Source organism: Osmia lignaria, chromosome 14 (assembly GCF_051020975.1).
Source record: "Osmia lignaria lignaria isolate PbOS001 chromosome 14, iyOsmLign1, whole genome shotgun sequence".
NCBI classification, from domain to species: Eukaryota; Metazoa; Arthropoda; class Insecta; order Hymenoptera; family Megachilidae; genus Osmia; species Osmia lignaria.
This window is the reverse complement of record NC_135045.1, coordinates 12,459,778-12,472,915: the sequence shown is the minus strand read 5'-3', so window position 1 is coordinate 12,472,915 and position 13,138 is coordinate 12,459,778. Positions and strand designations below refer to the sequence as shown.

The following is a 13,138-nucleotide window of genomic DNA, read 5'->3' as shown; positions in this document are numbered from 1 at the left end:
TGTAAACATGCAATCTCTTTTGTTTTATACATGGTTGCTGTAGTGTTTCAAATAAATATGGCTGGCACAAATTTGAAAACTTTTTTCAACCTTTGCATTTTCGTGTAATACGATAAAAACTATCCAATTCTGGTTAAGAAAGCTTTCTTCTATCTCCAACAATTATCAAGTTAGCTCTTGGGAGTTGAAACTTTGAAGGGTGATTTCACCCCTTAAAATTAGGGTATTAAAATTTCACGCATTTATTATTTTTGGCTATTCTTGAAACCTGGAAAGTTTCATCAAAATGGGAATATGACCGCTCGAGACCGTCGAAGAAGAAGCAATTCAACGCGATCGCGATAGAATCACTGACATGTGACAACTTCATAATTCATGTCCACCAACACAGATTCGATCTAATCCTTGCTAATCTCTCCCATCCCTTCCCCCTCTCTCTCTCTTTCATTAGTTAAGATGAACACGATACCATTTACCCTGACAGCCACGTAGCCAGTGTAAAAGTAGCACGATATGACCCTCACATCTGTCCTGGAAACACTTCTATTTCTTGGTGGATAGAGTAGCATAGACACGCCTACAAGTTGGCCTTATTTTGACCCAAGTTGATAAAAAATTTACCAATACCAAATTCCAATGTTTTGCAAAATTTTTCTCTAAATCTGCATCACTGATATCAGCCTCAGTTAAAATTCTATTTGAAGTATCTCTACAGGGTGTCTCTAAAGTGGGACAAATTGTATTTTTAAAACGGTGCAGTACAATTGCACTTTTTCTTTTAAATCGAATCATATATCTGCAATCTTTCTGATATGCATAGATCTACTCAAGTGGGATCGAACGTGTTAAATGGAATGTTTAAGACGTATAGATATTCTAATGATAAAATAACCATGAATATTTTGGTTATTGACATAAAGATTAACAGAAAACGTGAAAAGTGAGATGTCATCGTTATTCTAAGACTCATCTTTAGGGCAGGCTGAAAATGAGACTTGCTTGTTACCAAAAGAAACTCGTGCAGAGTCAAAGCGTGTCGTCGACGAGGAATAGTTCTGGTCGTAAAATTTACGATAGTGGTGGATGTCACTAAAATAAGACTGAGAGAATCAGATACTGGACGTTCAACAAACCAGACAGAAATACGATTTGAAAACGTCAGGAATCGGTGAAAAATTAAGCACGTCTCCGTTGCCCGACACGTCGGATCGATAAGCCGAAATTCAGGAAATCTTACATAATTGACGAACTCGTAGCGGCTACGAGTGGAACGGACGGATAACGTTTCGCCGACGCGACGATTCGCGCACAGACACCGTCACTCTACGAGAATCAAGCAGCAAAACTATCCCAAACGATCAGGGCTAATCATTTAATTCCGTTCGGAGCGGGAAGACAGAACGGCACGCGAAGCAACGTTTCGTCTCGTATCGATCGGCGGCTAGCTTCGACAAAATTTACGAAACGCGCGAATCGAAAAACAGACAGAGAGAGAAATAGGCTAGAGGGCGAGTGAGAAGCAACGAAAGAGAGAAAGCGAGAGTGGGAGAGAGAAGGAGAGAGCGCGAACTCCCGTTCTGACTTCACGTGGCTTCTATTGATTTACTACGAGGCGCTGCTTTTGCGAAAGAAAGAAAGCACCGCAAAATTTCGTAGTGAAAAGTTCAGCCACTAAATCGATCCGATGTCAGTCGACATCTCCTTCTGGCTGTTGTGTGTCTGGGTGTATAGTCACGCTAGCACTGCAACAGTCTGCCCCAACGCAACGGTTCAGTGACACGGTACACTATACGACACACGGCATCGGTCTGGCTTCAGGGAATCGACACCGGTTGTTTCCGGAATCAAAGAACAGACACCAATGCGGCACAACGCGTTTCCTGATCACTCGTATCTCGTCTGGTTTCCTCTTACGATTCAATACCATTGTATAATCCGTCTCTAATTATAATCCCTATCACCCTGAAAGAGAGATCCCGAGTAATGTCACAGTATTAAAAATCGTGTGTCTTAAAGTCGCACATCCTTATCTCTAAATCAGAGTTCATTGTAATTTGACTTCTGAAAAATTTTCCTCTAACTGATAAACAGAATCGTATGCACATCAGGATTCTGAGATGGTAATAAAAATTGCACCAGCAATTTCGTCCTCGACCCTGTATTTGGTATTTCTCAAAGTGTGTCAAAAGATCGCGTAAAGCTCACCTGCCGTCAGAGGGTGGCAAGCACCAAGGACAGGCAAGCGAGCAAGAGAAGTCGAGAAGCGGCGAGAGCAAGAGACAGGAGGTAAAGAGAGGGAGGGTGGAAAAATGAGCAGGTCGCAGGCCGCAGGGCGTACGAGCTACATCCGTACCTCCTTACTTCGGCAAAATCAATAACCTGTTTGGGGGTGTAGGAGAGAACCTAAGGAGAGAGGCCATAGCACGGCACCGCCGCACTAGGTGGCAAAGGTAGCACGAGTCAGGTGTGTGTTAGAAAAATACGTACGCGATCCAACAGTGATTATCCAAAGTCGTTTGTTCCCTCGGACGTTCGGGATAGTCGTGTATGGGAATAAAGTGTAACCAGCACCACCCCTGAAAGTCCTGGCACCTGCAATCGTAGCTGGGACGTCCGAGTGTAACCGAGCCTCCTCCAGTCCAATCGGTTCGACTCAAAAGGTTAGATACACCGGGCAACACGACCGGTATGTTTCACTGTCTACTCGCCGGGTTCGGGGGTTCGAGAAACTCTAGCTCTGGCACGAGCTCATCACGCACCGGTATTATCGACGATTCTTCCTTTTTCCAACAACTCAGAATCCTGCGACGATCACACTGTCAGCAGAGGTCTCCCCCTCTCGAAGCTTACCCTCTGTTATCATTACCCACCACCTTGCGGATAGAGAACGAACGTCTCGTCTCGTTTGTTCGTTATCCGAATCGCGCGCTCTTCTCTCCACCGGAAAGGAGAGCATTCACTACCACCCTGACCCCTTTCAATCCGTTGTCCAGAATAAAAAAAAACAGGTAACGATAACACATCAACCCGATGAAGACGGTGGCCGTGGGGTAGGTAGATGAGTTACACGCGCTCCAACGCACGACTTTTCTGTCAAACGGCTGCTTCCCCGAGAGGAGAAGCGAAACCAAGAGACAGAGAGAAACGGACGCAGCACAACGACACGCGTTTCAAGCTGTCGCGGCTATGGGGCGCGGACCACTACCTCGACGAGCCTCCCGGATCGTTGGATAAAACTCGGTGGGGCCGTTCCGGTCGGCGTGCGAACTCCCCACTCTCTCTTTGCCCCTACCATCGACACACGACCCATGTTCGTCTCCCTTCCCACCAAGCCTTACCCTCTCGCCCATCTTTCCTCCTTTTCTTTCCAACGGCCACCCACCACCTGCGTTACCCCTACCATCCAGCTTAGATACCACGACCGTCGTGTCGCGTCGCGTCGCGTCGCGTCGCCGTCATCCCACGACCCTGCAGGGTGCGCGAGCGCACGACCCGTTCCCTACGCTTCACTCTCATATACGCTTTGCTCGCGCGTGTCTCGTTAACGTTCACCGACCGAGCGCGTCACTCGACCCACCGTGTGCGATCGGGGGTTGGAGATTAGACGATGCTGCGTCACAGCGACCGCCTCTGTCCCTTTCCGGAAAGAATCTGTCGCTTGACCCTGGAATGCCGATGACCCGCGGCGAATTATGGAAATGCTGCGATCGAGATAGGATATAGGTGTTTCGGTACTGTCTCGTCTTTCGGACGATCGAAGGATTTTTAAGCTGGCGCACCGGTGATATATTGGACCGTTGTTGGATAAGGTCGTCGAGGGGATGGAAATTGATGATGGCGCGCCGCGATCTTCCTCTTCGCTATGAGCACAATCTACGCTTCGTGCTCGAGGAAATCGGATCTCGGTTTATAAGGGAGAAATTTCGCTCGGTGGTTCTTTCGAGTTTTCACGGAAGGGCTGATAAGAGAGATAGCGGTCTGGACACGTCGCTTTTCTTCCAAAGATTGATGTTAAGTTTGATTGCGGTTTCATCGTATTATGGACCACAATCTGCTCCTGCGAAATTTTAGTTCTGGTTAAAGTTTAACGAAGTTTATAACATGGAATATGTTGTTAGTTAGTAAATTTAATACTTCCCCTAACGTCTTCTTTATCCTAGAAGAAAACCATAATTTATTAACAAAATAAAACGCTTTCAATTAAACTCATAATATCTTTGAATCTTTAAATGCACAAGTTACTCTTAATTTAACACCTCTTTCTTAAAAATATTTCTCAAGGTATACACTTCTTTTATTAGTATATTTATTTACACCTTCCTGGAGTAAGTCGTTTATAGTTTTCTATAATTGGCAATGCGACCTTCATTTCACTTCCATTTTTGAAACACATTTTGGCTATTTGATGAATGTATCAAAATACACTTTGACCAAGCTTTTACTTATACTTTTTCTGCCCAAGAACCAATGCGACTAGTTAAATTATAAATAACGAAAAGCAGATTTATCCTCTTGAAAATAAGCTTCTTGACCGTCGATATAGAGTTTAAAGCTTCTTCGATAAGCTTCTGCCAAGATCTTGTTTTGGTAAACGGTTAAAGATTTTTGAACGGTAGAAATGTCGTTACAGCGAATGTCTTTTAACTTCAATTTTAGTTAGAAACATACAGAATAATTAGTTGGGAACAAATCGGGGTATAATTATATCTTTAAATGCTCAAAATTTAACAACTTGTTTAAAATTAAGTACTATCAAAATTATTATCACACCACTGATTTACTAACACTTCCTTAATGTTTTATCGTGAAAGCAACTTTAGCATGTTCCATCATCTTATTTGCTTGTCTTAAGGAACAAAATGGTTACGATCAATAAAAGTGAGCTTAAGCGGCAGCTAAACTACAAAGAATTGCTTATGGCGTTCGAGGAGCTGAACGACATTTTAAGCACAGATTGTCTAGTATAATTTTTCTTCGATCGATTACAGAAATTTTTTAACACATTCAAATTGTTTAGGGGAGAATATTTGATATACGGTAGAAACAATGTCAAATCGAACACGATATCGAAAATAAATATTAAAAAAATACGTATTGGAAGAACAAGTAATTTTCATGATAAATCATCTTATTTAATCGACGCTGGGCTAAAGTTGCACAATATCTTTTCATGAAATACGAGTACTGCATTTTCATTTTAAGTGCTTCCACTTCCTATCGTAACTTATTTTCCATTTGCATACCCGTATGCTATAATAAATTCCATAAATTGAGTAGATCGTAATTTTCAAACCCCATAACATTGGTACCTATAAAATATAAAAAGATGACAGACGACCTCTGTGCCATTAGCAAATTCATGATACAGGGAACGGTAAACGTATCGCGGTTAATTTATACAAAAGTGGCAAATTCTATTCGAATATGCGTGAGCAAGGATATTATATAACGACCAATTTTATCGAGCATGGAAATAGTATTTAATGAAAATTATGAATCGATAAAGAAAAATTAACCCGTTTCTTTCTTTTCATCAAACGCGGTAATTAAAATTCTAATATACTTGAGAGTGAGACATATAAAAATTAATAAATTGATAGTTATCTATATTTTTTAATTGCGGAACATAATATCTAATAAGCGTGGGGGCTAAAATGCAAATTAGGCTTAACCTTTAATTATTACCATGGCTAAGAAATGTAATACGCAGAACAGTGCAGAGTAAAAATAATCTCTATTATTTTCTAATGTGCAGTATCGAGCATGATAAGGTTCTTCCGAGAAAATGATGTCTCCCGAAAGGCTTCCCCCTTCCCCCGACTCCCACCCTATCGGAAGGTGGCCCCACAGTAGATATACAGGGGGGCCTCATTAGGTCTGTGACCTCCCACCACTTGCGTTTAAGCTTTTAAGCGGGAGAATTTGGATTAATATTCATTTTACTATCCATATTTCTTATTTATATAATGAATTAAAATTACAGTAATTATTAATATCGTCAAAATTAAGATTTTAAGGGTTTCTGCTTCTTCTGTATCGTCATTTTACCTAAGTAGGCCTATTTTGCTCGATACTATACAAGTAATACTGTCTGTAATTTCCTTTTTTTTTACATATTTGTAATATTAGAATTTTACTAATGTCGAATCGGACTTTGCGGAAGTTTTCTGATTTTTGTAACTGCATATTAAGTTGTTATACGTCAAGTAACTAACTTTGAAACACAGAAAGTTTAACATGATTTGATAACATAAAAGTATCGCAACATAGTACATAAGTACTATAAGTATATAACATAAGTTATATCAATTCGAAACTTGAGGTTTGAAAAAAATAACTACACAAATGATTTATCAATATTCTTAATATGAAAGTATGCCCGACTTTGAAAGATAAAGGAAATTGGTTGATCTATTGTTCCTTCCAATGAAGAACTACACAGTTGCAATTAAAAATATTGATAAAATGTTTACGCAGCTATTTATAGCTAACCTTAAGTTTTAAATTAATATACCATAAGTGTTACTTGGCGATTCTTTTAAATCATCAAATTGATGTCATTTACTGAGGAGCCATATACAAACTCAACTTGAAAATCGGTCATTGTTTACTATAATTGGTAACCAATTATTTGATATTAAGGATACTAATGGAGGGTCCATGTGGTAATTTTCTTCAAATTTTAAGCTTAAAATTGATATGTCACAAAATTTTCTTTTTTATTAAGCATTTGAAACCTTAAACGAGGTTTATTTCTGCTATACAACAACAATAGAAATTTTACATTGTGCGATTTCAAATTTTAAATTACTAAATTAGCAGGATACATGGATTTATTCGAACGTACATTAACGTAACTCAAATAAGTAAGTAGACGATTAAACCATTGGGATCGTAGCTTAAGAAACTAAATATGCAGGTCACAATTTTTTAAAAACGAAAAAATGCAGAGGCAAGCTTTAATATCTGCTTTCGCGATAAGCATTTCTATGTTTAGTGGTAGACTGTTGGAAAGTTTTTTTAAAGATTCGATTAATTTTATCCTTTGAGGTTCGTATAGACGGCACTGTCATATTACATTGCACTTAGAATCGTTGATAATGTCGATACGAGCCAGAGACTCTGCCAAATTGTAGTATGTCACAAAATTAATATGCTATTTGATGATAATTTTATGTCATTAAATTATTTAGGATTTTCTATATTTTAAAGTCAGCCATTTGATACGCGACAATCTAATGGCGTATGTAAGAAATTTTCAGAATTAATTTCGACAGTTTTCAAGACCTTAATTCATTCTTTAGTTGAATTAACTTTTACATAAGGATGAAGAAGATTAATAGAATATGGAAGTGCAATTCAATTAAATAAATCTGGATATTATACAGGAAGGAAGTCGTAATTTCTTTTTAGTCAAATCATTTATGGTTAATCAAATGTGCCAGAAAACAAAAAGCACCGGTTTTATATATAAAGAAGCCCTTGTTCAAAGGATATTACGTGTCACGCGAGAACACTCGGCCGTGTGTAACTTGTACGATAGTTCTTTTTTTATTACCGGACACCTGACGTAACATTTTTTATTCCCTTATATTTCAACACTCACTTGTAAATAATTTGATTTTTGAAAATACTTTGAACATAGTAGAAACTGTGACTAAAAATATCCTGAAAGAGAACATTGTCTGTAAAGAATCTAGAAAAATGGATAAAGTATCGAATCATAAAGAAATATACATAACTTATTTATTAATGCAATTATTAATTATTATTATCTATTAATATAAAAAAAAAAATATTTGATTTGCAATTATGTATCATAAATAAGATTTAAACATATTGTCAATATCATTAGGTAATATTTTTTTATTTTTAACAAATGTTGTCTATGATTTTTACAACGTTTAATTAATTTTATTATCCGAAATTTCAAACACCTAATAGGGGTATTTTTGATTAGATGAATAAAAGAACTTTTAATGATACGGATAATGGATTCGAAAAGAAACTCTAACGTCACCTAAATATACTTAAGTAAGGTAGAAATCAATGTGGTAACGTATGAATAGATATATTTTTAGCATTTTAGCGTGAAAGAAATATTGAACGAGCAAATGTTCGACAGAAATGCCACACGTACATATACCTCATGAGCATACGCAAATCCTTATCCGGGATGAGAGTTTATCAGAACATTTCAGACGCGTTTAGGACGTTTCAACCTACTTCGAGGAAACCTATAAAGCGTGCCGTGAATACCTTTTACCTCAAAGGACGAAAATTAATGTTGGTTCAAGGCGAACAGGTAATCCAGATGGAATTCAAAGGAGCGCCATTAATATTTACTGTGGAGCAATGAGTTACATCAATCATTAAGTGACCACTTTTGAAGAAATTTTGTAGAAAGATTGTTTCATTTTTATACTGTTTACATGGCTTTTTAATTGTCATTTAAGAAGACAAATTGAATAGTACTTTCAAATATTTTTCAGCTAAATTTTTTGTAGATATAATTGCAATTGCAAAAATTAAATAATATATATTAATTTATTTTCTTACTACTGTTTGTGTTTAATATGTAAATAAGAAAATATTTTAGAACGAATTGTGAATTTAAAAGACTTGTCCTAGTGACACTTCTGATCTCTTCTAAATGACAAAGGTTGCCATTTCAAGCTCAGCTGAACATCAATTATAAAATCAATTGACTGTAAAATGGTGGAAACAATTTTAAAAGCGATAAATTATTGCCCTCTAGCTAGCAATTTATCTAAAGCTGGTGGAAACATAAAATGTATGTCATTATATTATAAAATTAAAAAAGTGATCATTGATAAAATCATTGATGCATAGCACAGTAAATAATGATAAAGTAAAGAAAATTTATGTAAAACTGTCTTCAAAGAATCAAAATTTAACATTCTAATAAAGAAATAAATCTACGTCGACTAATGGATCATTAATTAATTTCCACTCAGTAATCATTCGGTATCTATTGATAGACTTCTGACTGATATGGTGGAACTGACAGAAAATCAATTCCTAAGAATATTAATAATTATCTGTAATTCATTCTTAATAATAGAATTTCAAATTTTATCAAATTTCAATTGTTATTATGTTATATAATGATAGTAATAAATGTCGGAATATATTTTACATTTTCAACAGGATAGATGTAAAAATTGATGTATGTAAATGAGCTAAGTCTCTTAACTTTGTTAACAGTGTCAAGTGTTTACCTTACATTGCGCAAAGTTTATAAAAGAATCTCAAAATCTTCGATGTTTCAATTTTTTAATTCTAGAATTTTGAAATTTTGATATTTTGAAATTTAGGAAACTTAGAATCTAAGAATTTTAGAATGATCTAATTTTTAAATTTTAGATTAAAATTTAGATTTATTAAAACTTTGGAAGTTTAAAATTAGAGAATCTAAGAATAATAATGTTTCGTCCATGAAAAAATGTATAAGAAAGTGTGAAATCGTTCTTTGTAAAAGTTGCGTACTCTCAACGCGTTAAATTAGAATCATTATTAAACGTTTAGTACTGTAAAACGATCCCCTCTTGTATACATCATCATCTTACATAATCGATGTTGGCAGCTCATCTGTACATCAAAGCAAGACGTTATCGGCCAGATGTCTCGATTGGTATTTAGATGCAAATGAAATGCAGTCCATGCATTTAAATAGCAATTGCAATAATGAAATATTAGAAATAGTAACTAGAACATTTAATTAGAGCATCGAAAATGCCCACGTCTTCGATTGAAATCCAATTTCCCGGGAATTAAAGCGACAACCCAGTTCTCACGAAATTAATTATAACGCTGAAAGAAAGATAACTTGTACTGTACATATAACTGTTTATATAATTTTTTCAAATTTTTATTAATTCACGAAATCTAAGAAAAATAGACGTGAAAAACTGCGTGTTTCAATTTATACATCGAATGGCTCGTAAAGGTTAACCGAATTAATTTTGTATTCAATCGGAAATTCTTTTCTCCTTGGATATGCAATAAAAAGTAAACAAAAGAAGTTCATTTATTTTGGGCGTACACTTCTCCAGAAAAAAATGATGACGTCTTGGCTTTACGTCCTTCGTTATAGACTTTTCGAGGGGAACTGGCGATGTAGGGGAGGTGGACCTCAATATATGTATAGGACATGTAGTAATTGATATTTACTGTCATTTGTATTTTTTTATATTAAATTCATTAAATTTTATAATATTTAATAATTAAAAATCATATTGTTTATTTTGTTTCAAAATCTTTTTTAATATTAATATTTTCAAAATTATGATCTTGAAAATCCTTGCTGCACCTATTAATTATATAGATCGCGAGTGTACCTAACTACATAATATGAAGTTCATTTTCAGAATACTTTTTTATATTTACAATATAATATTTTGATGTCGTTTTACGTTTTGAAATCAAAACGTAAAATCATGATCAAGCATTTAAAATAGAGAAACAAATTGTAGCAAACATCAAATGTAAGAATAATATATTTCCCGGTAAACCGGAAGTGTCGATGACCTGCCGCGACCTACAAATGTAATCTTTCTACTACTTGTGCACCACTTCGATGGCACGTGTCTGTTCCTTCGGCAACTTCTGATAATATTCAAAAGTTTCGCACACAGGCACCCCTTTATTTCGACCTCTATTATTGACATTCGTTGCACACGGCCAGTAAACGGAACACAGGATGCAGCAGGCGGCACACGCGGCGTGTTCACTCGTGCAAAACACCCAGCCGTTTTCTTTCCCTTTTTTTTCCGGGGTCGCTGTTGGTGTTCTTCACATTCAGCACCCCAGCAGACGCCGTCGTCGTCGTCGTGGACTAGCGACGATTCAAAGCGTCGCGATGCGGGCACCACGATTTCCAACTTCTCTTTGCTTGTCGGTTGACTGGAGTAGCTACGCGAACTGTCGAGTTTGAATTATATTAACTGTTAGGGAAAGTTTCTCCAGTTCTTTTCTTAGAAATCTTTTCTAGCAAGTATAGAGTTCTTTGCTGAAATGTGGATATGATTTTTAACACACTGACTGTCGTGGGGGTTATTGGTGACCGCCGCGACGAATCTAATACAATCGACTATTCAGAAGAAAAAAATGGTAGATAGAAAATGAAAAGTTTAAATTAAAAAGTGACGCAAACGTTTTTTACTATTAGTAGAAGGTGGAAAATGTGTAAGATTTGCATACTAATGTAATAAAATTGTAAAAATGTATGTTTACATAAATACTTACAGTTTAATAATGGCAATCCAGAAGCCAGTTATTAATTTTTTCTGCGTGTTCTTCAAGTTTTTCCTTAGAAATGTACTTGTTGTTACAAAGTGTAGATATGACTGTTAATCAAAATAATTACCTTTATTTTATGTAACCTTCATTACCCATCATTAAAGAACAGTACAAGTAATAAATTTGTCAGTGAATTTTTATAAATGTTCTGCATTTTCTAAGATGCTTACTCTTCAGAATGATAATTACGGAGCCAATTTTGAGGTGAAATTCCTCAAGGTCTACACCTGGAAATATAAATATTTATTGTTACTATATGATTGTTAATTAAAATATTTACTACTGTTTTATATGATTTTGAACTATCATGAATAAATAATACTGATTGTAAAGTCATAATTTTGTCATACATCTTTAATATTTGCAATATATTTATTATATTGAGCTAGATAAATAATGATCTAACATAGATAAGTCTGGTGTATATAGAATAAAATTGCACAAAATGATCCTCTAGTTAAACTTTTTCTAATAATCTCTAATTAATAGACCATTTTATAGTAATCGTAAAGCTGGTTAATACGTATCGTATAAAATTTGTCGAGTTCCTTTCCCAGAAATGTATTTAACGTTAAAAGAAATGTAGATACATGTAGGTAACAATTAATCACATTGTTGATTAGCGAAAATGATATTCACCAATATCTTTTCATGCATATTCGATATTCGAACTACAAATTAATTCTCTGTTCTATGGTATCGTTTGAAAATTTTAAGCTACGAATGTCAAAAGTTTAGAGCCAACTTTTTTCAAAAAATCACAACACGAATAACATAAATATTAACGCGAGTCAATCAATATTTCACATGCAAAACTTTAGAGTTTAATTTTAAAAACTGCCACAGGTGAATCTGCAAAATTACACAAAGTTATGAAATTTTATTACCGCGGAAAAATTCATGAAAAAATGTAAGATTTCGTGTATTTTAGGTGGTTAATATGTAGTAATAGCTGATAGTGATGTATTTATTCTAAAATAAATATTTTGCTGTTCTAAATAAGTAAAATAAATAACTTCCTGAACAGATTACAGGGGGTTCCACGAAATGTTCTTGCAATTACATCTTCGTAACAAAGTTCCTGTAAGGATAACAATCGTAAAGCCAGTTATTCCTTGATGTCACCACGGTGTGGTTAAGTATTTCAGCTTGATCCTGGCTGCTTGAAGTCGAGACATTTGCCTCGGACGAGAAAATCCACCCCAACGGCATCTGAATATTGCAGCCTCATCCACTTCACGAGACGTCGGCTTACTTCGTCTGCGAGTAAAGGGTTGTGTCCCTAGCTTTGAGAATCAAGAGGGTTTCAGTATGCGCGCATGAGAAACACTGGTTATTACGAAAGCAAAAGGAGAAAAGTCGGCGAGGGTCGAACTAGAAGGGGTAAAAAAAATATTCAGGATGAGTTGTCTGAGAATAAGGTATATCAATTTATTATTGAAGACACCGAGTCATGATGCAAATAAACACAGTAACTATTATGAAAACAACAATTTTTTGACCTAGAAAAATATTTTTTTTTTTGCTGCTTTGTACAGAGTGACAGGAAAATAGATGGTTAAACTTTACTGGAATGTTCTATTTTTTCTAAGGATAGAAAAGATCAGAAAATACACTAGGAGTGTGCGGGTACCGGAGAAATCGGGTCGATTCGGGAAAACTCAAGGTTCATACAGGTTCTATTTCGCTCGAGCTAAATAAAAATACTTTTTATTTATTAAATGTATTTTCTATTTTGAAGTAAATTTTTATAATGTAGAAATGCTTATAACTTATTCAATATGTTGACTGTGACATTCAACCTGTCGAAAGTTCC

At 35.7% G+C, this 13,138-nt stretch overlaps 1 protein-coding gene across 7 annotated transcripts in view; it reads right to left on the bottom strand.

Annotated features, from left to right (window-relative positions):
• Positions 1–3,213, bottom strand: part of LOC117609068 (neural-cadherin) — a 325,378-nt gene extending 322,165 nt beyond the window's left edge. For all 7 annotated transcript variants that reach the window (XM_034334919.2, XM_034334922.2, XM_034334923.2 and 4 more), the window contains exon 1: positions 2,488–3,213. The gene's annotated coding sequence lies outside the window, so the exon portion shown is untranslated. The remainder of the gene's footprint in view (positions 1–2,487) is intronic.
• Positions 3,214–13,138: the final 9,925 nt, after the last annotated feature.